This window comes from Oncorhynchus mykiss, chromosome 6, assembly GCF_013265735.2.
Source record: "Oncorhynchus mykiss isolate Arlee chromosome 6, USDA_OmykA_1.1, whole genome shotgun sequence".
Taxonomy (NCBI): domain Eukaryota; kingdom Metazoa; phylum Chordata; class Actinopteri; order Salmoniformes; family Salmonidae; genus Oncorhynchus; species Oncorhynchus mykiss.
The window spans coordinates 14,864,746-14,889,557 of NC_048570.1; the positions used below are offsets into that span (position 1 = coordinate 14,864,746).

At 43.6% G+C, this 24,812-nt stretch overlaps 1 pseudogene; it reads left to right on the top strand.

Moving 5' to 3' along the window:
* Positions 1-24,812, top strand: part of LOC110525103 — a 54,033-nt pseudogene that overhangs the window by 28,603 nt on the left and 618 nt on the right.

Genomic DNA, 24,812 nt, shown 5'->3' on the forward strand with positions numbered 1-24,812 from the left:
GTACAATTCAGTCTATGACTGCGAGAAACCAATAAAAGGTACTACTAGCCATGGCCTAACTAGCTAACATAGCTAGCTAGCTAATTCATCCAGCTAGCGCCATCCGGTATATAGACCACTTCATAGAGAAGGAAAGAGTGACTGAGAGAGAGGGTGGAGCTGTGCGTTATATCATTCAGTTAGCTACTCCAGCCACCATGACCTCAACAACATCACAATCATTGACAACATATTAGCTAGCATAACTCAATTGATGTGATTTAGTTACTACTGTAGCTACATTTCCACTTTGTTATAGCTACATGCACTAGTAAGGACCGTCACAGGTCACTTTGCCATACAGATTTTAAAGGTGCTTTTTTGGATGCTTATAGGCTAGTAGATATGCCCAGACAAGTGACCATTGAGGGTGAAAGATGGGAGACGGCTAGCCAGAAGCAGAGACAGCCCCCCTCAAGCTGACAGGTTTATAAGGAACATTCACTGTACCACCAGTCTGTCTCCTTCAGGAAACAACAGCAGACACACAGCGGGCTACCTCATTACCTGAGAGAGTGAAGCTTAGAAGTGTGTTCAACATGTTACAGAAAGAGAGGGAAATGCAGTAAACCAACTCCCACCCTGTCTCTGTTTGATGACCTCACCTTGGCACCATTTGATGACTTATTTTCTTATCCTTTTTGAAAGGCCCCCTATATTTGACAGCTCTCTGTCTATGTGCTCAGATCAATGGATGTTCACTGTGTGCATGTACAGGCATTCCTGTGTTATTAGTGTATAAAAACAGAGAATGACGATTGTGGGACGCCCCATAATGACACGTCAGTCAAGAGCCCCTAGGAGGTACAGTACTGTAGCTAGATGTGTCTGGACCGATGAATTAAGTTGACTGTTATACCTTGTTTAGAAGGAGTGGGGATGGTGAGGGGGACAAGAGAGGAGACGAGAAAAAGCTTGGAGCATTTATTTTCCCTATTCAGTCTCACCTCCTTCTTGCCTTTCTCCTCTCTTTCCCTACATCACTCCCTCTCACCAAGGAGTAAGTGAGATGAAGTGAGAGAGAGGGAGCTTTGGAACTTTAAGTCTTGTCTTCAAGCCACCGAGGCCTAGATCCTGAAAGTCTAGTATCTCCTCTAAAGCACTCCATTCTGATAAACAACTTTGAGTTCCTCTTGTGCTGAGAGGCTGCTTCCTTGCTGCTGAATGCCCGTTTGGGTGGGTAGAGAGCTGGGTGCTTGTTCTGTAGTGGTTTCTAAAGCGATAGTAGTGAATCCCACACTGATATTGTTTCCTCACACACACCACACACCTACTAACACTGCATAAACACACAGGCACACACTCAAGAAGAGAACTTCACTTAATCTTGTTCCCCTCTTTATTTCTGTCTGTTTCTCTCTCTCCCTCTACTTTCCCAACCACCTCTCTGTCTGTTTCTGTCTGTTTCACTCTCTCCCTCTACTTTCCCAACCAACTCTCTATGTGTAGGTGAACATGGGTGCAGTGGAGCTGCACCCTGCCCCTGTGGATCTCAACAGGGAGATGATAGCCCACACTCTGGAGCACAGCGCTGACCTGGAGGCAGAGAACAGACGGCTGCAGGAGAAGAATCAGACCCTCCGGCAGGAGCGGCAGCACCTCCTTGCAGAGTAAGGACTGTGTATGTGTACACGCGTGCACGTGTATGTTTAGATTGAGGGCACGAAAAAAGGAAGTAACTTTCCACTTTTACGATGCAGTCCACTTATCTGTGGGTTGTTGTGCCCGTGCTCCTCGTCTTAGGTCTACTCCCTAGCCCTCTTTCCCCAGAGACTCAACAATGACATCATCACTCAATAACATCATCACTAGCCGCCCAAGTGAGAGGAGAGAGTTACCCACGTCCAGGCCACAAAGACTATTGGGGATTTCTGGGAATTGACTTCTATTAATTAATTAATTTCTTCTTTTTTTTCTTTTTGCTCTTTTTTTTTCTTTTTTCTTTCCTCCCTGATCCCTTGAGTAGCTGAAAAAGCCAGACAGTAGAGTGGCTCATGTCTGGCCAGGGTGGGACACATCATCATCCCAATAACACCCACCCAAAGTTCTCTCTCTCAATTCAAAGTGGCTTTAAAGCAAGTGAAATTAACAAAAGTGAGAAGAAACAAAAAAGCACATAAAAAACATAAAAAATATACAGTTAACATTGCACTCATAAAGGTTTCAAAGACATAAATATATTTCAAATGTATTGTTATCAGCTTTGTACACTGTTTTTAACATTGTGCACATAGTTGTAGTACGAATAGTAGGGGAAGATAAGTACACAGATAAATATTGGTTGTATTTACAATGTTGTTTGTGCTCCACTGGTTGCCCTGTTTTCATGGCGATGGGTCACAAATCTCACTGCTGGGACTGCACATTGTGGTATTTATCCTAACCGATATGGGGGTTTATCAATGTTTGATTTGTTTTCACATTCTTTGTGGATCTGTGTAAACTGTGGGAAATATGTGTCTGTGATATGGTCATAACTTTGGCAATAGGTAAGGAAGTGTAGCTCAGTTTCCACCTCATTTATTTGGGCAGTGGGCACATAGGCATACCTGGCTCTCTCTCTCACAGAGTCTACATAGTCAAGGATTTACTTAATTTTGGGTCAGTCACAGTGGTCAGGTATTCTGCTACTGTGTATTCTCTGTTTAGGGCCAGATACTATTCCAGTTTGCTCAGTTTTTTGTTTGATTCTTTCCAGTGTGTCAAATGGTTATTTTTTATTTATTTTTTAGGGGGGGGGGGGGGGGGGGGGTCTAATTGTGGGGTTCTGTGGGGTCTGTTTGTGTTTCTGAACAGAGCCCCAGAACCAGCTGGCTGAGGGGACTCTTCTCTAGGTTCATCTCTGTAGGTGGGGGCTTTGTGGGTGTAGAATTTAACAGTTATTTATTGATTTTAATATTTAGCGGGTACAGTCCTAATTCTGCTCTGTGCATGCATTGTTTGATGTTTTGCGTTGTACATGAAGGATCATTTTCCCATGTTGTGAATTCTTGGTTGGTGAGTGCTCCACAGACCTCAGAACCATAGAGAGCAATGGGTACTATAACTGATTTAAGTATTTTTAGTCAGATCCTAATTGGGGTGTTGAGTTTTATGTTCCTTTTGATGGTATGAAAGGCACTTCTTTCCTTGTCTCTTAGATTGTTCACAGCCTTGTGGAAGTTACCTATGGTGTTTATGTTTAGGCCGAGGTAGGTATAATTCTTTGTGTGCTCTAGGGCAAAGGTGTCTAGATAGAATTGTCCTGGCAACTGGACATTTTTTGGAACACCTTTATTTTTTGACTTAGTGAGATTTACTGTCAGGGCCCAAGTCTGACAGAATCTGTGCAGAAGATCTAGGTGATGCTGTAGGCCAGAGTTCCCCAACCCAGCAAATCAGCTCCAAGTGATTTAATTTAAGTATTGCCGCACATAAAAGAGTGACCGTATACAAATGTAAGCAAGGTTTGAAATGATTATGTTTTAGTCAGATATATCTGTTTGGGCTTCTTGTGGTCAATTGTTAGACTACAAATTATTTGTAATAACGTTCCGACCATCCGCTCAAGATCAAAATGACCCCCCCCCCCCCTCGGCTGAATCTTGTTGATGATCCCTGCTGTAGGCCCTCCTTGGTTGGGGACAGAAGCAAATCATCTGCAAACAGTAAACATTTGACTTCAGAGTCTAGTAAGTTGAGGCCGGGTGCTGCAGACTGTTCTAGTGCCCTCGCCAATTCATTAATATATACATATTGAAGAGGGTTGGGCTCAAGGTGCATCCTTGTCTCACCCCACGGCAGTGGCAGTGCCTTCAGAAAGTATTCATACCCCTTGACTTATTGCACATTGTGTTGTGTTACAACTTTTTTTTCACTCATCTACACCCAATACACCATAATGGCAAAGTGAGAACATGTTTTTAGACATTTTTGCAATAAACCACTTCTCCAACCTTTTTGACCATATAACAAAGAACCAGGCGCAAACACATATACAGTACGTGATCATTTGCCAAACTTAGAATAAGATATTTAAAGACTACCAGAACCAGCTGGATTCTCCAATTACATTGGATGAGCTACAGGACAAAATACAGACCCTCCAACCCAAAAAGGCCTGTGGTGTTGATGGTATACTAAACTAAATAATAAAATATACAGACCACAAATTCAAATGGGCTATTCTTAGTCTTCAACGGACTGGCATCTTCCCCAGTATTTGGAAGCAAGGTCTGATCATCCTAATTCACAAAAGTAGAGCTAAATTTGACCACAATAACTACCGTGGAATCTGCATCAACAGTAAGCTCAGAAAAATCCTCTGCAGTATCATCAATAGCAGACTCCAACATTTCTTCAGTGAAAACAATGTCCTGAGCAAATGTCAAATTGGTTTCTTACCTACAGTAAATATCGTACGACAGACCACAAACAGTGCCTTCAGAAAGTATTCATATCCCTTGACTTATTCCACATTTTGTTATGTTACTGAGTGGATTTCACACAATAGCCCTAATGAGAATGAGACAACAGCATGTTTTTTTATATTTTTACGAAGGTATTGAATACAGAAATAACTATTTTACATAAGTATTCACACCCCTTTGCTATGTCACTCCAAATTGAGCTCAGGTGCATCCAATTTCCATTGATCATCCTTGAGATGTAATTTACCCTGCCCCCACCCCCAAATGGACATTTATCATTGTTACAGTTGTAAATATGTATTTATTATTCTTTTTATAGTTTAATTTACTTCTCACTTCCCCCTCTGCTGCTCCCCCTATAGACATTCCCTCGAGGACATTCTACCCTGGTTATTGTTGTTTCATTCACTTCATTCACTGCAATGTTGGTGTTCAGAACTTAAACATTTCATTGTTGTCACGTTCTGACCTTTATTTCCTTTGTTTTGTATTTATTTAGTATGGTCAGGGTGTGAGTTGGGTGGGCAGTCTATGTTTGTTTTTCTAGGTTTTGGGTATTTCTATGTTTCGGCCTAGTATGGTTCTCAATCAGAGGCAGGTGTCAGTAGTTGTCTCTGATTGAGAATCATACTTAGGTAGCCTGGGTTTCACTGTGTGTTTGTGGGTGATTGTTCCTGTCTCTGTGTTTGCACCAGATAGGACTGTTTAGGTTTTCACTTTTCTTGTTTTGTCTGTTCATGTATAGTCGTCTTTATTAAAAACATGAATAACCACCACGCCGCATTTTGGTCCGCCTCTCCTTCACCTAAAGAAAACCCTTACAGAATCACTCACCACAACAGGACCAAGCGGCGTGATGAAAGGCAGCAGGAGCAGCGCGAGGAGTACTGGACATGGGAGGATGAGTTGGATGGTAAAGGACCCTGGGCACAGCCTGGAGAATATCGCCGCCCCAAAGAAGAGCTGGAGGCGGCGAAGGCGGAGAGGCGCTGGTATGAGGAGGCAGCACGGCGGCGTGGATGGAAGCCCGAGAGTCAGCCCCAAAAATGTATTGGGGGGGGCACACAGGAAGTGTGGCGAAGCCAGGTAGGAGACCTGCGCCAACTTCCTGTGTTTACCGGGGGGCTGGAGAGACCGGGCAGGCACCGTGTTATGCTGTGAAGCGCACGGTGTCCCCTGTGCGGGTGCATAGCCCGGTGCGGTACATTCCAGCTCTGCGTATCGGCCGGGCTGGAGTGGGCATCGAGCCAAGTGCCATGAAGCCGGCTCTACGCATCTGGTCTCCAGTGCGTCTCCTTGGGCCGGCTTACATGGCACCAGCCTTGTGCACGGTGTCCCTGGTTCGCCTGCATAGCCCAGTGCGGGCTATTCCACCTCGCCGCACTGGCAGGGCGACCGGGACCATTCAACCGGGTAAGGTTGGGCAGGCTCGGTGCTCAAGAGCTCCAGCCTGCACGGTCCGGTCTATCCGTCACCACCTCCACGCACCAGCCCTCCGGTGGCAGCCCCCCGCACCAGGCTCATCCTTACAGGGGCTCCCGCCTGTCCAGCGCTGCCGGAGCCTTCCTCCTCTTCAGCGCTGTCGGAGTCTCCCGCCTCTCCAGCGCTGCCAGAGCCTTCCTCCTCTCCAGCGCAGCCGGAGTCTCCCGCCTGTTCGGCGTTACCAGAGCTCCCGCCCCTCATTTCAGAGGCACCAGAGCTACTCAGTCCAGCGCTGCCAGAGCCTTCCTCTCCAGCGTTGCCGGAGCTTCCCGTCTGCCCAGCGCCATCTGAGCTACCCGTCTGCCCAGCGCCATCTGAGCTACCCGTCTGCCCAGCGCCGCCTGAGCCACCCGTCTGTCCAGCGCCGCCTGAGCCACCCGTCTGCCCAGCGCCGCCTGAGCCACCCGTCTGCCCAGCGCCGCCTGAGCCGCCCGTCTGCCCAGCGCCGCCTGAGCCGCCCGTCTGCCCAGCGCCGCCTGAGCCGCCCGTCTGCCCAGCGCCGCCAGCGCCGCCAGTGCCGCCCGTCTGCCCAGCGCCGCCAGTGCCGCCCGTCTGCCCAGCGCCGCCAGTGCCGCCAGTCTGCAAGGAGCCGCCAGTCAGCCAGGGGCCGCCAGTGCCGCCAGTCAGCCAGGGGCCGCCAGTGCCGCCAGTCAGCCAGGGGCCGCCAGGGGCCGCCAGTCAGCCAGGGGCCGCCAGTCAGCCAGGGGCCGCCAGTGCCGCCAGTCAGCCATGGGCCGCCAGTGCCGCCAGTCAGCCAGGGGCCGCCAGTGCCGCCAGTCAGCCAGGGGCCGCCAGTCAGCCAGGGGCCGCCAGTGCCGCCAGTCAGCCAGGGGCCGCCAGTGCCGCCAGTCAGCCAGGGGCCGCCAGTGCCGCCAGTCAGCCAGGGGCCGCCAGTGCCGCCAGTCAGCCAGGGGCCGCCAGTGCCACCAGTCAGCCAGGGGCCGCCAGTCAGCCAGTCAGCCAGGGGCCGCCAGTGCCGCACCTCAGCTCAGAGGCGCCAGAGCCCCTCAGCCCAGAGGCGCCAAAGCCCCTCTGTCCCGAGCTGCCGCCCCTCTGTCCCGAGCTGCCGCCCCTCTGTCCCGAGCTGCCGCCCCTCTGTCCCGAGCTGCCCCTCTGTCCATTGAGAAGGGTCGCCATGGTTAGGAGGCCACGGAAGCGGACAATAAGTCAGACTAAGACTATGGTGAAGTGGGGGCCACGTCCAGCACTAGAGCCGCCACCGCGGACAGACGCCCACCCAGACCCTCCCCTATAGGTTAAGGTTTTGCGGCCGGAGTCCGCATGTTTGGGGGGGGGGGGGGTACTGTCACGTTCTGACCTTTATTTCCTTTGTTTTGTATTTATTTAGTATGGTCAGGGCGTGAGTTGGGTGGGCAGTCTATGTTTGTTTTTCTATGTTTTGGGGTATTTCTATGTTTCAGCCTAGTATGGTTCTCAATCAGAGGCAGGTGTCATTAGTTGTCTCTGATTGAGAATCATACTTAGGTAGCCTGGGTTTCACTGTGTGTTTGTGGGTGATTGTTCCTGTCTTTGTGTTTGCACCAGATAGGACTGTTTTAGGTTTTCTCACGTTTGTTGTTTTTGTTAGTTATTTCATGTGTAGTGTCTTTATAAATTAAAGAACATGAATAACCACCACGCTGCATTTTGGTCCGCCTCTCCTTCACCTAAAGAAAGCCATTACAATTGTACCCTGCAATTACATCTGCAACGCTGTGTATGTGACTAATAAAAAATAATTGTTTGATTAGCAATATGTTAGCTGTTAGGTCAAATACTATGTTCAGGTTTCCTACTGCTAAGATTACACCTTTGCTATTGCAGGGAAACATTTTGTCCTGGAGGTTGTCTAGGAGGGATTGGATTGTTGGTCAATTTGTTGTTGGACAATAGTTTTTTGGTAGGTCTCTACACTACACTGCCCAGTTTGTTCGGCCTCGATATCTCATGGTTGTGCATTGCTCTTTTCAAGTAGATTGTGATTTTGCTGTGGTATAAATCAGATAGCGGTGTTGGTTGGCTGACTGTGAACGCTCTGAGAGACTCTGGGTTGAGGTCGGTGATAAAGTAACCTACAGTACTACTGCCTGGGGATGAGCTGTAGGTGTACTTACCATAGGAGTCCCCTCGAAGCCTACCATTGACTATGTACAGACCCAGTGTGTGACAGAACTGCAAGAGTTGTGACCCATTTTTGTTGGTTGTTTTGACATAGTTGTCTAGGGGGGCATATCTGGGAGGGAATGGTGTCACCTCCAGGTAGGTGATTGTCCCCCTGTGTGCTGAGAGTGTCAGGGTCTTGTCCAGTTATGGCATTTATGTCCCCAAAAACTAGTTCATCTCCCTGGGTAGGGCTGTTGCGGTGACCATATTACCACCACACCGAAGATCACGAGTTGTGAGTCATGAAGGCAGTCAAATTCCACCTGACCTTTTAGTCACGGTGATTGGGCTTCTCCAAGCTCTGATGCTACTGATGGTCATTAGTAGCCAACCAAACTTGCTAACTGCCTGGTACTGAGCACTCTATTGTCCCTCTAATTACTCTGATGTCAATGCAAATGTAATCGAAAATCTAATCAAACACTTCATGAGAGCCCATTGAGCTCATGTTGCGCAACATTCTGTAGGCTATGCAATTGCAAGAGTGATGGCCAATACTAAAAAGAGGAGGATCCCATCAGCTTTCTATAGGCTTGGCCTGCTATATTTTTATTTCTCAACTTTTCTAATATTAACACACATTGCTTATCTTTACAACAGGAGTATAGCCTACCTGGCTGTCATGAAAATGAACCACGGGAAAAGCGCCCTCCATTCACTTTTTAAGTGCATGTATATTTTCACGCTGCCTCTGTTTCGAGACAGGTGACTGATAATGGTCCATTCAAATTCAAAACAAATGTCACACATATATTATTTAGTATTTAGTGATGGGTGACAATATTAGCCTATCACTTATATATTATCACTTGTGAATGATGTCCAGCATATGCAAGAAACAATGCCTTTATTTATTTAAAAAAAAAAATTACCTTATTTTTTTTTTATATCCAAAACATACAATATACTTGCAGTGAAGCCACTCAACAACTACACCACACCAGTCATCCAACAGACTCCCATTCAGAGCGACACCCCAAAATATCCAGGGTCAATGCCCTGCCCAAGGGCACATCGACAGATCTCCCACCAGGCCAAAAACACGGGGACCTGAACCCTCCAAGATCCCCAATAGATGTCCCTCAACCATCTGAGAACCCTCCCACAATCCCCCCCATTTTTTTGCTCCCAGCCTATAGACAGAAACTAAAACAGGAAAGACCCATGCTCAGGTCCATACAATGCTGGTCATTCGGACCATGCTGACCATGCTGGTCATTCGGACCATGCTGACCATTCGGATTCCACACTTCAAGATTGCGTGGACTGGGATATTTTTTATTTATTTTACCTTTATTTTACTAGGTAAGTCAGTTAAGAACAAATTCTTATTTTCAATGACGGCCTAGGAACAGTGGGTTAACTGCCTGTTCAGGGGCAGAACGACAGATTTGATGACTCCCCATCCCGCATGAGGGAGCGTAATCATCGCCTGACACTAATTAGCATAACGCAATGGACATAAATATTCCTAGAAAATATTCCTATTCATGAAAATCACAGATGAAATATATTGAGACACTACTTAGCCTTTTGTTAATCACCCTGTCATCTCAGATTTTCAAAATATGCTTTACAGCCAAAGCTAGACAAGCATTTGTGTAAGTTTATCGATAGCCTAGCATAGCATTTTGTCCAGCTAGCAGCAGGTAACTTGGTCACGGAAATCAGAAAAGCAATCAATTTAAATCGTTTACCTTTGATGAGCTTCGGATGTTTTCACTCACGAGACTCCCAGTTAGATAGCAAATGTTCCTTTTTTCCAAAAATATTATTTTTGTAGGCGAAATAGCTCCGTTTGTTCTTCACGTTTGGCTGAGAAGTCGCCCGGAAATTGCAGTCACGAAAACGGCTAAAAATATTCAAAATTAGCTCCATAATATCGACAGAAACATGGCAAACGTTGTTTATAATCAATCCTCAAGGTGTTTTTAAAATATCTATTTGATAATATATCCATCGGGACAATGAGTTTTTCAGTAGGACCGATTGGAGTAATGGCTACCTCTGTATTTTACGCGACAATCTCTCTGGGAGCATCTATTGACCACTTGCGCAATGTAGCCGCTTACGTGTATTCTTCAACATAAATGCGTAAAACTACGTCAAAATGCTGTAGACACCTTCGGGAATACGGAGAAAGAGTAATCTGGTTGATAGCCCATTCACTGCTCAATAGGGACGCATTGGAACGCAGGGCTTTCAAAACATGAGGCACTTCCGGATTGGATTTTTCTCAGGCTTTCGCCTGCAACATCAGTTCTGTTATACGCTGACTCGGTGAGCGAGTTTATTAGGAAGTGCATCAGAGATGTCGTTCTCTCTGTGACCATTAAAACCTTCCCTAACCAAAAACCATGGATTGATGGCAGCGTTTGTGCGAAACTGAAAGCGCTAACCACCGCTTTTACTCATGGCAAGGTGACCGGAAACACGATTGAATACAAACAGTGCAGCTATTCCCTCCGCAAGGCAATCAAACAAGCAACGCGTCAGTATAGAGACAAAGTAGAGTCGCAATTCAATTCAACGTCTCAAACACGAGGCGTATGCGGCAGGGTCTATAGTCAATCACAGATTACAAAAAGAAAACCAGCCCGTCGCTGACACCGACGTCTTTGCTCGTTTTGAGGACAATACAGTGCCACTGACACGGCCCGCTACTAAAACCTGTGGGCTCTCCTTCACCGTGGCCAACATGAGTAAAACTCTTAAACGTGTTAACCGTTGCAAGGCTGACGGCCCAGGCGGCATACCTAGCCGCTTCCTCAGAGCATGCGCAGACCAGTTGGCTGGTGTGTTTACGAACATATTCAACCAATCCCTATCCCAGTCTTGTCCTTACATGCTTCAAAATTATCACCATTGTTCCTGTCCCCAAGAAAGCTAAGGTAACTGAACTAAATGACTATCGCCCCATTGCACTCACTTCTGTCATCATTAAGTGCTTTGAGAGACTAGTCATGGACAATATCACCACCATATCCATGATCATATCACCTGTGCATTGACTACAGCTCAGCATTTAACACCATAGTACCCTCTAAACTCGTCATCAAGCTCAAGACCCTGGGTCTCAACCCTGCCCTGTGCAACTGGGTCCTGGACTTTCTGACTGACCGCCCCCAGGTGGTGAATGTAGGGAACAACATTTCCACCCCACTGATCCTCAACACTGTGGCCCCACAAGAGTGCGTTCTCAGCCCTGTCCTGCACTCCCTGGTCACCCATGACTTAGTGGCCATGCACGCTTCCAACTCAATCATCAAGATTGCAGACGACACTACAGTGGTAGGCCTGATTACCAACAACGATGAGACAGCCTACAGGGAGGAGGTGAGGGCCCGGAGTGTGGTGTCAGGAAAATAACCTCTCACTCAATGTCAACAAAACAAAGGAGATGATCGTTTACTTCAGGAAACAGCAGAAGGAGCACCCTCCCCATCCACATTGACGGGACAGTAGTGGAGCAGGTGGAATGTTTTAAGTTCCTCGGCATACACATCACGGACAAACTGAAATGGTCCACCCACACAGACAGCGTGGTGAAGAAGGCGCAACAGCGCCTCTTCAACCTCAGGAGGCTGAAGACATTTGGCTTGTCATCTAAAACACTCACAAACTTTTACAGATGCACAATCGAGAGCATCCTGTCGGGCTGTATCACCGCCTGGTACGGCAATTGCACCGCCCTCAACCGCAAGGCTCTCCAGATGGTGGTGTGGTCTGCCCAACGGGGGCAAACTAACTACCCTCCAGGACGACTACACCACTCGATGTCACAGGAAGGCCAAAAAGATAATCAAGGACAACAACCACCCTAGCCACTGCCTGTTCACCCCTCTATTATCCAGAAGGTGAGGTGAGTACATGTGCGTCATAGTTGGGACCAAGATACTGAAAAACAGCTTTTATCTCAAGGCCATCAGACTGTTAAACAGCCATCACTAACATTGAGAGGCTGCTGCCAACATACAGACTCAAATCTCTGGCCACTTAAATAAACAAACTTAATAAAGGTATCACTAGCCACTTCAAATAACGCCACTTTAATACATTTTACATAGAGGTATCACTAGTCACTTTAAATATCGGCACTTTAAAAATGTTTACATATGCTACATTACTCATCTCATATGTATATACTGTATTCTACTCCATCTTCTGCTTCTTGCCTATGCCGCACGCCATCGCTCATCCATATGTACATATTCTTATTCATCCCTTTACATTTGTGTGTATTTGTGTGTGTATAAGGTAGTTGTTGTTAATTTGTTAGATTAGTTGTTAGATTTTACTGCATAGTCGGAACTAGAAGCACAAGCATTTTGCTACACTCACATTAACACCTGCTAGATCAATGCTATGTATTTTCAGCCATTCCTGAACCTGAGACCAGAAACAGGCTACCTGAGGGCAATACCAAAATAAATGCTCCATTGATTCTGTATCCTGACAACAAAATCTGCAGAACTTCAATGATTTTATGCCCCAAATATTCAACATTTTGTTGGTGGCAATAATTCTATATTACACTTTTAGCTGAAAAGCACAAAGTCTTGAATCTTGCGTTGTTTTATATATCAGCTCGTAAACCCTGTACTCTGGAATCGGTGTATCAAAAATCTCTTCCCGACTATTTTGCAATCTATATGGCAATGTTGTCAACATCCTGGTCCTCAAATGAAACTGGTATACTTTCCTATTCATACTATTTTTATTCCTCTGCCAGTTTTGATCCTTTATATTGGGCAGACAGACCAGTTCCATACCTCTTCCCACTGCCACCTGCCTCTTCCATTTTTGGGGTAATCAATTGGTTATACTCTTGGATTGAGCAGACCTTCCCGTACAATTCTGATAACTCCACGAAGGACATAACTCCACCATTCCAATTTACAATATCATTTAAGAACAAAATACAATTTTCAAACATCTTTCCCATAAATACAGGTATTTTATCAACCAGCACATTCAAGTTCAGCCATAATATTTGTTGTTATATTTGTTCAATATTTTCAGGGGCATGAAATTGAAATTGTAGCTAGCTTTGCAATTCTTGTTTTGAAACAGCGAGATACTTTGAAAAAAGTATAATTTTCAATTAATCGAAAAAGGCAATTTTTAAACAATGGATGAGCTTTTCTTAGTAGTCTACTTGGGAACCATTAAGGGTTCAAGTAAAACTTTTTAATAAGTGAAACTTTTAGAGAGGAAGAGAGGTTTAGTGCAGGGGTTCTTAAACTTTTTCAACCTGGGACCCAAATGAGAAATTCTGTGTTTACCTGGGACCTAAGCTTAGGAAAATATGCAACTATACATACATATCGGTACATTTTATTGCCCTTATGCCTTAAACAAATGCAATATAGACAAAAACAAATAACAATGAAATTAAATATCCATATAAATATCTGTTAATGTTTATTTCCCCCTCTTAAAAACACTCTTACATATCTGTCTAGGTTGGAACTGTTGCTGTTAAAATACAATTAATAATTTTCATTCTGAACTGTAAAAAACAGATTGATCACATCACACAGATGAATAACAGAACACAAACACAGGCTCAGTTTTTGATAGTGAACCCTAAGTAACAGTACAGATGAAAAAGGGATCAGGCCTACTGTACATCTTACTGTATAAATTATTGTTGAAAGAAAGTCTAAGTTGGAACTGTTGCTGGTAAAATACAATACATATTTTATTCTGAACTGGAATAAACTGATTGATCACATCACACAGATGTAGACCAGAAACACACACACACACACAGTCCTAATGAGAGGTGTGTGTCTGGTTGAAGTTTTCAACAAGCATGTCTATTCTGGGCTCCGTTTTTGACATTGCAACACTGAGGTCATGCTCAGCCTTAACTTTTTTCTGTACTTGTTTTTTAAAAGTATGTCAGAGTTGAGAACACAGACTCGCATAGGTACAGTTGAAATCGGAAGTTTACATACACCTTAGCCAAGTACATTTAAACTCAGTTTTTCACAATTCCTGACATTCAATCCTAGTAAAAATTCCCTGTCTTAGGTCAGTTAGGATCACCACTTTATTTTACGAATGTGAATTGTCAGAATAATAGTAGAGAGAATAATTTATTTCAGCTTTTATTTCTTTCATCACATTCCCAGTGGGTCAGAAGTTTACATACACTCAATTAGTATTTGTTAGCATTGCCTTTAAATTGTTTAACTTGGGTCAAACGTGTCGGGTAGCCTTCCCCAAGCTTCCCACAATAAGTTGGGTGAATTTTGCTCCATTCCACCTGACAGAGCTGGTGTAACTGAGTCAGGCTTGTAGGCCTTCTTGCTCGCACATGCTTTTTCAGTTCTGCCCACAAATCTTCAATAGGATTGAGGTCAGGGCTTTGTGATGGCCACTCCAATACCTTGACTTTGTTGTCCTTAAGCCATTTTGCCACAACTTTGAAAGTATGCTTTGGTTCATTGTCCATTTGCGACCAAGCTTTAACTTCTTGACGGATGTCTTCAGATGTTTCTTCAATATATCCACATCATTTTCCTGCCTCATGATGCCATCTATTTTGTGAAGTGCACCAGTCCCTCCTGCAGCAAAGCACCCCCACAACATGATGCTGCCACACCCGTGCTTCATGGTTGGGATGGTGTTCTTCTGCTTGCAAGCCTCCCCTTTTTTCTTCCAAACATAACGATGGTCATTACGGCCAAACCGTTCTATTTTTGTTTCATCAGACCAGAGGACATTTCTCCAAAAAGTACGATCTTTGTTCCCATGTGCAGTTGCAAACCGTAGTCTGGCTTTTTTGTATGGTAGTTTTGGAGCAGTGGCTTCTTCCTTGCTGAGCAGCCTTTCAGGTTATGTTGAAATAGGACTTGTTTTACTGTGGATATAGATGCATTTGTACCGGTTTCCTCCAGCATCTTCACAAGGTCCTTTGCTGTTGTTCTGGGATTGATTTGCACTTTCGCACCAAAGTATGTTCATCTCTAAGAGACAGAACGCGTCTCCTTCCTGAGCGGTATGATGGCTGCGTGGTCCCGTGGTGTTTATTCTTGCGTACTATTGTTTGTACAGATGAACGTGGTACCTTCAGGCGTTGGAAATTGCTCCCAAGGATGAATCAGACTTGTGGAGGTCTACCATTTTTTTCTGAGGTCTTGAGTGATTTCTTTTGATTTTCCCATGATGTCAAGCAAAGAGACACTGAGTTTGAAGGTAGGCCTTGAAATACATCCACAGGCACACCTCCAATTGACTCCAATTATGTTAATTAGCCTACCAGAAGCTTCTAAATTCATGACATCATTTTCTGGAATTTTCCAAGCTGTTTAAAGCCACAGTCAACTTAGTGTATGTAAACTTCTGACCCACTGGAATTGTGATACAGTGAATTATAAGTGAAATAATCTGTCTGTCAACAGTTGTTGGAGAAATTATTGCCAAAACTCTAGTTTGTTAACAAGAAATTTGTGGAGTGGTTGAACAAGGAGTTTTAATGACTCCAACCAGAGTGTATGTAAACTTCCGACTTCAACTGTATGCTGTGCCAAACTGGACCAGAACATCCACTGCTTTCTCAGTCAGGCAGGAGACCGCTTCCTGCTGTAGATGAGCAACCCAGAACTGTGTGAGTGTGTTTGCCTCAAAAAGCATCTTTCGTCAATGAGTTTATTCCAGTTAAGAATAACAATTATTGTATTTTAACAGCAACAGTTCCAACATATACTAGTTTTCAACAATAATTTCTACAGTAATATGTACTGATCATTTTTAATCTTCTTCTGTACTGTTACTACGGTTGCACTATCAGTAGCGTGTTTGTTTTGGCGAATGTTAGCTATTGACTGTGTACGAGGCCAGCGGATTGTTTGAAAGAGAAACTCATATAAACTACTATGAGAGTTAGTTAGTACTCCCTTATTTCTGCTTATCATCACCCGTTATAAAATGACTACAATGCCTTGCTAGCTGACTTACTTTTCCACTGTCGAAGCAATGTTTCATGAAGCATTCTGCCCTGTTCTGAAAGAACTCCCTGGGTTTACCATAATGCTGTGGATGTTTTGTCTTAGTTCAAAATAAAGTTGTCCTCCAGTAAACTTTGATTACATTTCCAATATCCCCGTCCACGTGGAAATTCTATAAGAGTTATGTGAAGGCCAATTAGATGATGATCCGATCGCATTCTGTCTCCTATTAGAACTTTTTTAACCTTTGACGCAAGAGAGAAAATGACAAGAAAGTAGTCAAGACGACTAGCTTGATTAAGTCTCCTCCTTTATCTCACTAGGTTTGGGTTTTTTAGTCTCCAAATATCCACTATTTCTAATGTGTCCATAATATTTGTGATTTCCTGTACCGTCCATTCAGGTACTTTACACTGTGTTATAGTGTCCTACCATAATGTTTTGATCATTTGTTGCCTGTCAGTTCAATACATTGGTAGAAATATTTTCTAAGAAGTATGGATCATCCTGCTTTGGACCATATAGATTAATGAGCCAAGTCTCTTTTTCGTCCACTTTCATATTCAAAAATATCCACCTTCCTTGCGAATCATTCCTGACTATTTGCACATTCAGATCACATTTTTGTTAATGAATATCATCACACCTTTTGAGTTCCTTTGTCCATGAGAGAAAATTACTTCACCATCCCATTCCTTTTTCCACACAAATTTATCTAAGGATGTAGAGTGAGTTTCCTGTCAACTGTATATGTTACATTGCTTTTCTTTTAGCCACGTAAAGACTGATCTTCTTTTTTTATAATCTGCTAAACCTTTACAATTTTAACTGCCGATATTTATTTCACCCATTACCATAACTAGATACTATATTCTCAGTCTAAATTGACCATAATTACTGCTTGTAAAGTTACTTCCATCAGAGGTATTATGATTGCCACAATTAGAGATTTCAAATGTCTGATATTTAGAATTCAAGAAATCCAGCAATATTTGTTTTATTTCCTTGCCTGTTTGCCTGTGAGCCAATGCCAGCAATGTTAGAAAATTGAGACAAGATATGTGTGTTGTAAATCTGAGTAGGTTGATGTGTATGATATTGGATGTGATATGCTGTAGTGAGAGTGTGTACGACATCTAACAGTAAGACTATAATGTGTGCTGTCCAAATCAATAATAACTCCGGCAATTTGCATGGTTGAGTGTCTATATGTGTAACATCTAGTGCGTATAGCCTTAATATTCACGATGATAATTGTAATCCATATCGTATCACCATCATAGTTGCATCATAATTATCTTTAACAGCATTGAAAAACACATCCCAGCAATTGACGTTTCACATGATCATGAAAGATACCTTGCATTACCATAGAGACGGCTTCACTACAGTGCAAATGTATTCCGTACAATATGTTATTATTCCCCAATTCCCCTATTCTGATATATTCCCCTTTCTTGTTGTAAACATATATAAACATGTAGACAAAGACATAAAAAAGATAGACAAACAAGAAATATATTAAATTATAAAACAGTTCATGACAATAGAGGAGAAGAGAGAAGAGAGTGAGAGAAGAGAGTTAGATCTAGTGTGTATGTGTAAGTATTTGGTCTGTATGTGTAAGCGAGTATGTAATTGAGTACATTTGTGTTCATATTCACTTCATAGTGTTCAGATATTTTTACAGTCCCCATACTTTCTTTTTTCGTAACCTGAAATCCCTGTAGAATTTAGTACAGCTATGGTGTTATGGAGCTGTCTCGGAATAGCTGTCCATCTATAAAGAGTTTGTCCACAATGAGAACGGCACGCTTACCCTTCTCCCTTTGTTGCCTCTGTACCGGATACAGGTTCTTGCGACATTTGTTTATCTCCCTTGGAAATTTGTCATTGAGACCAAATTTGGTCCCTTTAAACTCCCTTCCCCTGCTTTTGATCAACTCCTTTTGTTGGTAGTGTTCAAATTTTGCGATGATCGGTCGGGGAACCCTTGGTCTTGTCATTCCTAGCTCCAAGTCTACGTACTCGGTGGAAAGCCACCTCGTTTACAGTCTCTGTAGAAAGTTTCAAGGCGGATTGCATGAATTCTCTGATCGCGCCCTCTGGATTATTGGACAATGCCTTTTTTTTGCGACTTTTTTGAATCATAGTTGCACACCTCATGTAGCCTAGCCCATAGGCCTATATAGGCCAAATAACTTCTTAAAATTAAGCACATTCATGTGCAAGTGTAGAGCCTAACTGGCATACATAAGTAGCACACGAGTTTCAACTTTGTAGAATATTTTCACCATACAAATGCACCTTTATAATAAAAGCTTTACATGCATAATCGCATTTGCGGTCACTTCTGATAATGGTGTTTTTCCGCTAATGGAACATTCGCACGTGTAGCCTACTGCTATGTGCACATTGCTGCACTTGTAATGTGAAGAAATAGCCTTATCGTTTATCAACATTTTAAGCTAAACATTCTGATCTGTTGCGTCAGCCACATTGCATAATAAAGGTTTGTTGATGCTAGTGATTGTATTCATTTGGGATCTATTGCATCCCACAACTGTCACAGACTATGTTAGGAATATTTATTCCTTGCACAGAATAGAATAGTTCAACTTTTATACTATGGGGAATAGTAGATTGACATAGGCTAGTGCTTTTGCTGTTTGTTAGGCCTACTCATCTTGTTGGCTGATGAATATCTTCAATATGCACCTCCGAATTGGATAAGGACAGGCGCAGTTGCCTCCCTGATGTGTCTGTTTTCACTTTTAGCCTGTGAGGAAGACCCGATCACGTGAGGGAAAGCCATGTGAGTGAGAGGTGCTTCGGAGCTAGCAGCACTCAGGGAGAAGGGCACAGCACAGCAGTCCGGGCCATGAGCACAACAGCCACTGGCCTCAAAAGGCATGGATTTTTTTAGGGGGCATTACAGCCACACAAAGTGGATGCCACCGTGAAATTCGAGGCATTATTAAGTGCTTGTCAAATTGTGAATGAGAGACCGCCTGTGCAAGTGTGTACAGCCTGCACAAAAAAAACAAAGCAGAGCTATTGCCTTTCAAGCTACTTTTTTAAAATCATGATTAGTGTCAAATCATGCAGCCTTACAATGTAAAAATCAAAACATATAGCCCAATGTTTGTGGAATAACTGAAGTTACATTAATAACTCTAAATTAAGCATATAGGAGTACCTATTTCTTTGTTAACCTCTAAAATAAAGGTTATTTAAAATAAAACACATAATAGCCGCATTTGCACACTCCCTCAAATCGTTTGGAGAAAATATCCTTTTATATTTTATTCAGCTTTGTTCAATTGTATTCTTCATACTATCAAATAAAATAATGTCACGGAATTCTAAGCAAATTAACTAGTGTATCCCGTAACCATTTGGCATAGCCAAAGAGTATGCTATTCTGTTCTTCTGAAATAGACTATATTTTCTTCATATCATGCTTCTTTAGACCTGTCTAAAATAAGTATTGGATTTATTGTGAAGGTTTAGGCTATATTACATGGACTTATTCAACTTTTTACAATGCAGATGTTCCAAAGGTCTGCGTTCCAATGTTCCATCAGTGGCTTGTAGGATATGTGTGGAAGCCAGAAGATGCTAAATGTGTTTGTTAATTAACGGTCAATTACCATGAGACCGTCAGTTATTTGCTTGTCAATCACCGGCTGACAAAATGTTGTGCCCGCCACAGCCCTATCCCTGTGTCTGGAAATAGTTAATACCCTCTAGGTTGGAGAAGTTGTCTTGATTAAAGTATGGGGATTCTAGTCGGGGGATATAGGTACATTTTTCTCTTTTGAGATTATTTATTTTTTAATTTCTAGCCAAATGTAAAATGTTCCTGCTTTGATTAATTTAATGTGCGTTAAGTGTGATCTATACCAAATAAGCATACCCCCTAAGTCCCATCCCTGTTTCACACCTGGTTGTTTGGTGGATGGGACTACCAGCTCTCTGTAACCTAGAGGGCAACCAGTGGGTCCATCTGCTCTATACCATTCTTCTTTCAGGAAGACAATGTCTGCATTTCTGATTACTTTGGTGAAGTCTTGGCTCCTGCTCTTTAGGCAAAAAGCAGATGACCTCAAACCTTGTATATTCCAGTCTCTCTCTCTCTCTCTCTCTCTCTCTCTCTCTCTCACTCACCCTCTCTCTCTCTCTCACCCTCTCTCTCTCTCTCACCCTCTCGCTCTCTCTCTCTCTCTCTCTCTCTCTCTCTCTCTGTCTCTCTCTCTCTCACCCTCTCTCTCTCTCTCTCTCTCTATGGCATTGTGGCATTAATAGTGTGCGTGCATCACACACACCACTAATGTGATGATACCACCTGTGATCCCCAGTCTGGAAAAGCATGTCCAGGAGATGGAGACAATGGAGGGAGACCTGTTTTCTCGTTTCATCATGCTGCTTAATGAGAAGAAGGTCAAGATCAGGGCCCTGCAGGACACCATCAGACACGTCCAACAGCGGGTGGAAGAGCAGGAGAACCACCGGTTGGTGGTTCAACAACTGCATATTCCAACACACCGTCGGGTTCTTTGTTTTGTCTGTCTTCATGTCCCCGGCACCCCTGTCTCTTTACCAACTTGTCAGTTTCTGACATAGGCCGCCGCATGATGATTGTCCTATAAATAAGAAAACGTACAATCGGTGTCTTTTGAGGGACTAACTTGTCTGAAAGTAGTTGACTTGAGTTGTACTTTTGATGGACAAAAACCTACAATGATGGACGTTATATATGATTTCATCATGCTTCTGAGTGAGCTGTAGCCATAGTCAACCCAAAGTGGAAAGACAGCCACCCTACTGTTGAAGTTAGTTAGAGACCCAAGTGGCTCATTTATTGAGCAGGCCAACCTGCCTGCCTGCCTGCCTGCCTGCCTGCCTGCCTGCCTGCCTGCCTGCCTGCCTGCCTGCCTGCCTGCCTGCCTGCCTGCGTGCGTGCGTGCGTGTAACTGAGCAGACAGTCCAGTCCATACTATATTGAAAGCTCTACACGGGATACTATCGGAATAGTAGATTTTACACGTAATTTAGTTGCTTGTGCTTGGCTCTCTTGCTGTCCCTCATGGTCTTGGATTTAATTGTATTTAATTTAGTTGCTTGTGTAACCAGGAAAATCTGTTGAGAATTTTAATTACATTTTAATCGATTGCTAATGTCTGAAAAAGGTAAACAGATGTCAAAAAAAGATCTAATTATTGAGAGAGATGTCAATGATGTCCCCAAATAAAGTGTGATGCCTCAGTGAGTGATCCCTCTCTCTCCTTGTCTCTTCTCCCTCACTCCTGTCTCTCCGTAGGGTAACTGGGGTAACTGTCAAATCCAAGGCTGGAGACAGCATTAAGGAGGAGGAGGACCTGCCTCAGAGCTTCCACCCATCTCAGGCACCCACCGTGCTCATCAGAGGTTTGTGTGTGTGTTTCTATTCTGATATTCCAATTTTTTCCCACCATGAATACAGCAGCCAAATACTGAAACTCATTGTAATTTAGACACCATGACAAGGCTTGACTAATGAATTTCCCTAAAACACACTGTTGATGTTGATTCTGTGGTACTCTGTCATTACGTGAGCTTTTTTTCCATAGGTGTTCTTCCATTGGTTCTCACTTCCAATTGTTCCACCAAGATGGAAGCATGGCGCATGCCAATTCACAAATAAATGCACTTTTTTTTTTAGTTGAAAGGGTTGAATAGGTTTAAGAAAAAATCTGAATGTACCTATCTTATCATTTCAGATCTCCACAAGGGTATAGGTGATTGGGTCTAGGAGTCCATTGGGAATTTGGAGTATGACTATAAAAGGACATTGTGTGTCAATCAATCAAGCACCCCATTGGTCTGTGGAAGTGTCATTTTGCCTTGGCCGACACCCACAGAGAGGTGCCAAGAAGCATTCTTAACCACAGAGTTCACCTTCTTAACCACTGTGCAGTTCAGGAACACTGACATAGCAGCTTCTACCTGTGGTAAAATCTGATTCATGTGTGCTCTATTAAGTTACAGTAGTGTGACCAACACTCTTATTGGTCCACTCCAGCACCACGAGCACAAGCAACAGTTTGGGTGGGGTGTTCAACTGGGTTGAATTTTTCACCCATTCCCTTTACTGCTCATGATGCCATAGGTCATGATATGAATTACCATGACGACATATTAGGTCAGGCTCTCCCAGTCCATGTCTGCGAGCTCCCAAGTTTATCCATGTTAATTTTTACTGCTCCATAAACTCCACATGGCAACAGAACTGATGTTAGAACAGTGGTTTAGATCGAAACGCCACCGCCTGGGGTATTGGATGCCTGGAAAGCTCTCACCAGTGAGTCATAAACCCACTGTGTGTAGTCCTCTCTGCTTCCAAGGGGTTCAGCACGTCCGCCTGCGAGGTGGTCCCTTGTCTGCGTCAGAGAGAGCCACCCCCCTGTCTCTACTGTACGGGGGGAACTGGGGCCTCCTTGTGTCTGGTCCAAACCCAGCAGAGGGATGGAGCAGGCGGTTTTGATATGCAACACAGTCATGGTTCTCTCATCTGTACTGTAGCATCGGGATTAGTTGTGGTGGCTCTGTCCAATGGGTCGGTCTATTCTCTGTGTGTGTGTGTGTGTGTGTGTGTGTGTGTGTTAGCACTGTTCAATATTCTCAAACTGACTATATATTCTGTTTATAACCACATTTCCATCCACAGTTTTCATGCGAGTAAAGTCTTACAGGTAATTTGTTCATTCGACATGGTGGGATCGTTTTGTGTCGGTAAAGTTCATTTTGCGAGAAATGGTGGTGTAAATGCCTTTATGCGCAAATACAGATTATAATATTCATCATATCGTAGCAAACTTGGAGTCAACGCGATGATATGGTGTGTGGTCCTCCCACTACAATTTGGGAAACCATGCAGTTTATTAGGCTACAGATGAAACAAGTTACAATGAACTTCAGTGTGGTGAGAGTGCCCGATGATGAGCTTGGTGTTCCTTTCCAATAAATATTGAGGGTCTAATTTTGGTGACATGATGATCAATGCTTGACTGCCGTTTCATAAATTTGAATATTCTCGCTCTTATCCATATTAATCTCATCATGCAGACTAGCCTACCTGCACTGTATCTGTGAGCTGTTGTCCAGAGTGCATGTGCCAAAACCAGAGTAGGCATAACTGCTATTTAATGCAACAGTTTTTGGGACAAAACATTGACAAAAATTATTACGTTGAAAATGCAATGGAAACACATTAAACTTTAGATTTTTATTCAGCACATAAACATTTTAATTTTGTGTGTACTATGTAATCACACACTGACTTTTTGCTGATTTTAGAATATTCAAATGAAAATCTGTCGCCATATGTGCTTCTTTTGTGTTTTTGTGTTTGTCTGTGAACATGACCAGACCAGAGTAAGCCCATGTGGCTGTTTTGACCCTAGTTAACCCATGTCCGTCTGTGAGTGTCCTGGTTTAAATTTTCCTCTTGATTATGGCCTGATAAGAGAGAGTAGGATGACAGACAGATAAGTGTGAGGGAAAAAGGAAATCTAGCCTACAATTTTCCCGTCATTTTTTCTGTGCTCTGTAAATGTCTACATGTGACTCTATGACACACTCTTACAGGAAGTACATTTAGGACCCAAAGACCTATGGAGTGGAAACAAAGGAGAGAGTGTCAGGGCTGAGAGAGGGAAGGGTAGGGAGGGAAGGAGAGTAGGAGTGTGAGGGAGCAGAGAGGGAAGTGGGGATGATGAGGTGTCCTTTAGACTATGACAGACCTCTAAACCTACAGCATCCCCAGGTGACCCCCTTGTATATTCTATAATGTATGTAGGCTACATTAAATGACACTACATTATCACCCCTGCTCTCCTATGAATGAGGGGGGAAAAGGTTTAAAGGTGGAAACAGAGTGATTACAACCTGGGGAGGTTTTCAGCATCTCAGTTCATCAACCATGGCCAGTCACTCTCCTTGAGATCAGTTGACCTAAATCATTTCTGACCATCACTCATCACGACACTGACAGTTCCCTGCCAATTACTCTACAAAGGAGACAGTAGTACAGGCAAATGAATAGGTTAGGACCCGGGTTGGAGTAAAGAATTAGGGTTAGGACCCGGGTTGGAGTAAAGAATTAGGGTTAGGACCCGGGTTGGAGTAAAGAATTAGGGTTGGGGACCTGGGTTGGAGTAAAGAATTAGGGTTAGGACCCGGGTTGGAGTAAAGAATTAGGGTTAGGACCCGGGTTGGAGTAAGGAATTACATGCTGACCACACCGCTTGCATCACGTGCGCAAGCGTTGCAAAATACATTTGCACATAGATGTTATTCAATCATTGCACCAACACTGCTCATGGGCGTCAGCAAGCGTCTGCGTGGCCAGGTGCTAAAATAGAAATTGGTTCTATTTGTGACGCTCAACATGCTCCTCATTAGTTTTTAGGAGCATATACCCATGTGCCATCTCCTCATAGGTTTTTAGGAGCATATACCCACGTGAGTGACTGAAAGAGGAACTTAGGTCCACACTCCGGTAGGTTGTAGTAATGCTGTAAAGTTGATTGCCAACTCCAAAGAAAAGAAGCCTTAAGGAAGGAGGAGAGATGATGAGAAACAAATTAGGTTTACCGTTTTATCTGTGGATGAATTGTCGTAGAAGTGGACCTTGTACATTTCAGGTTAAATAACAACCCAATGTTTATATACCAGGACAAATTAGCTAGCAACAGCAAGCTAGCTAGCTAAATTGCCA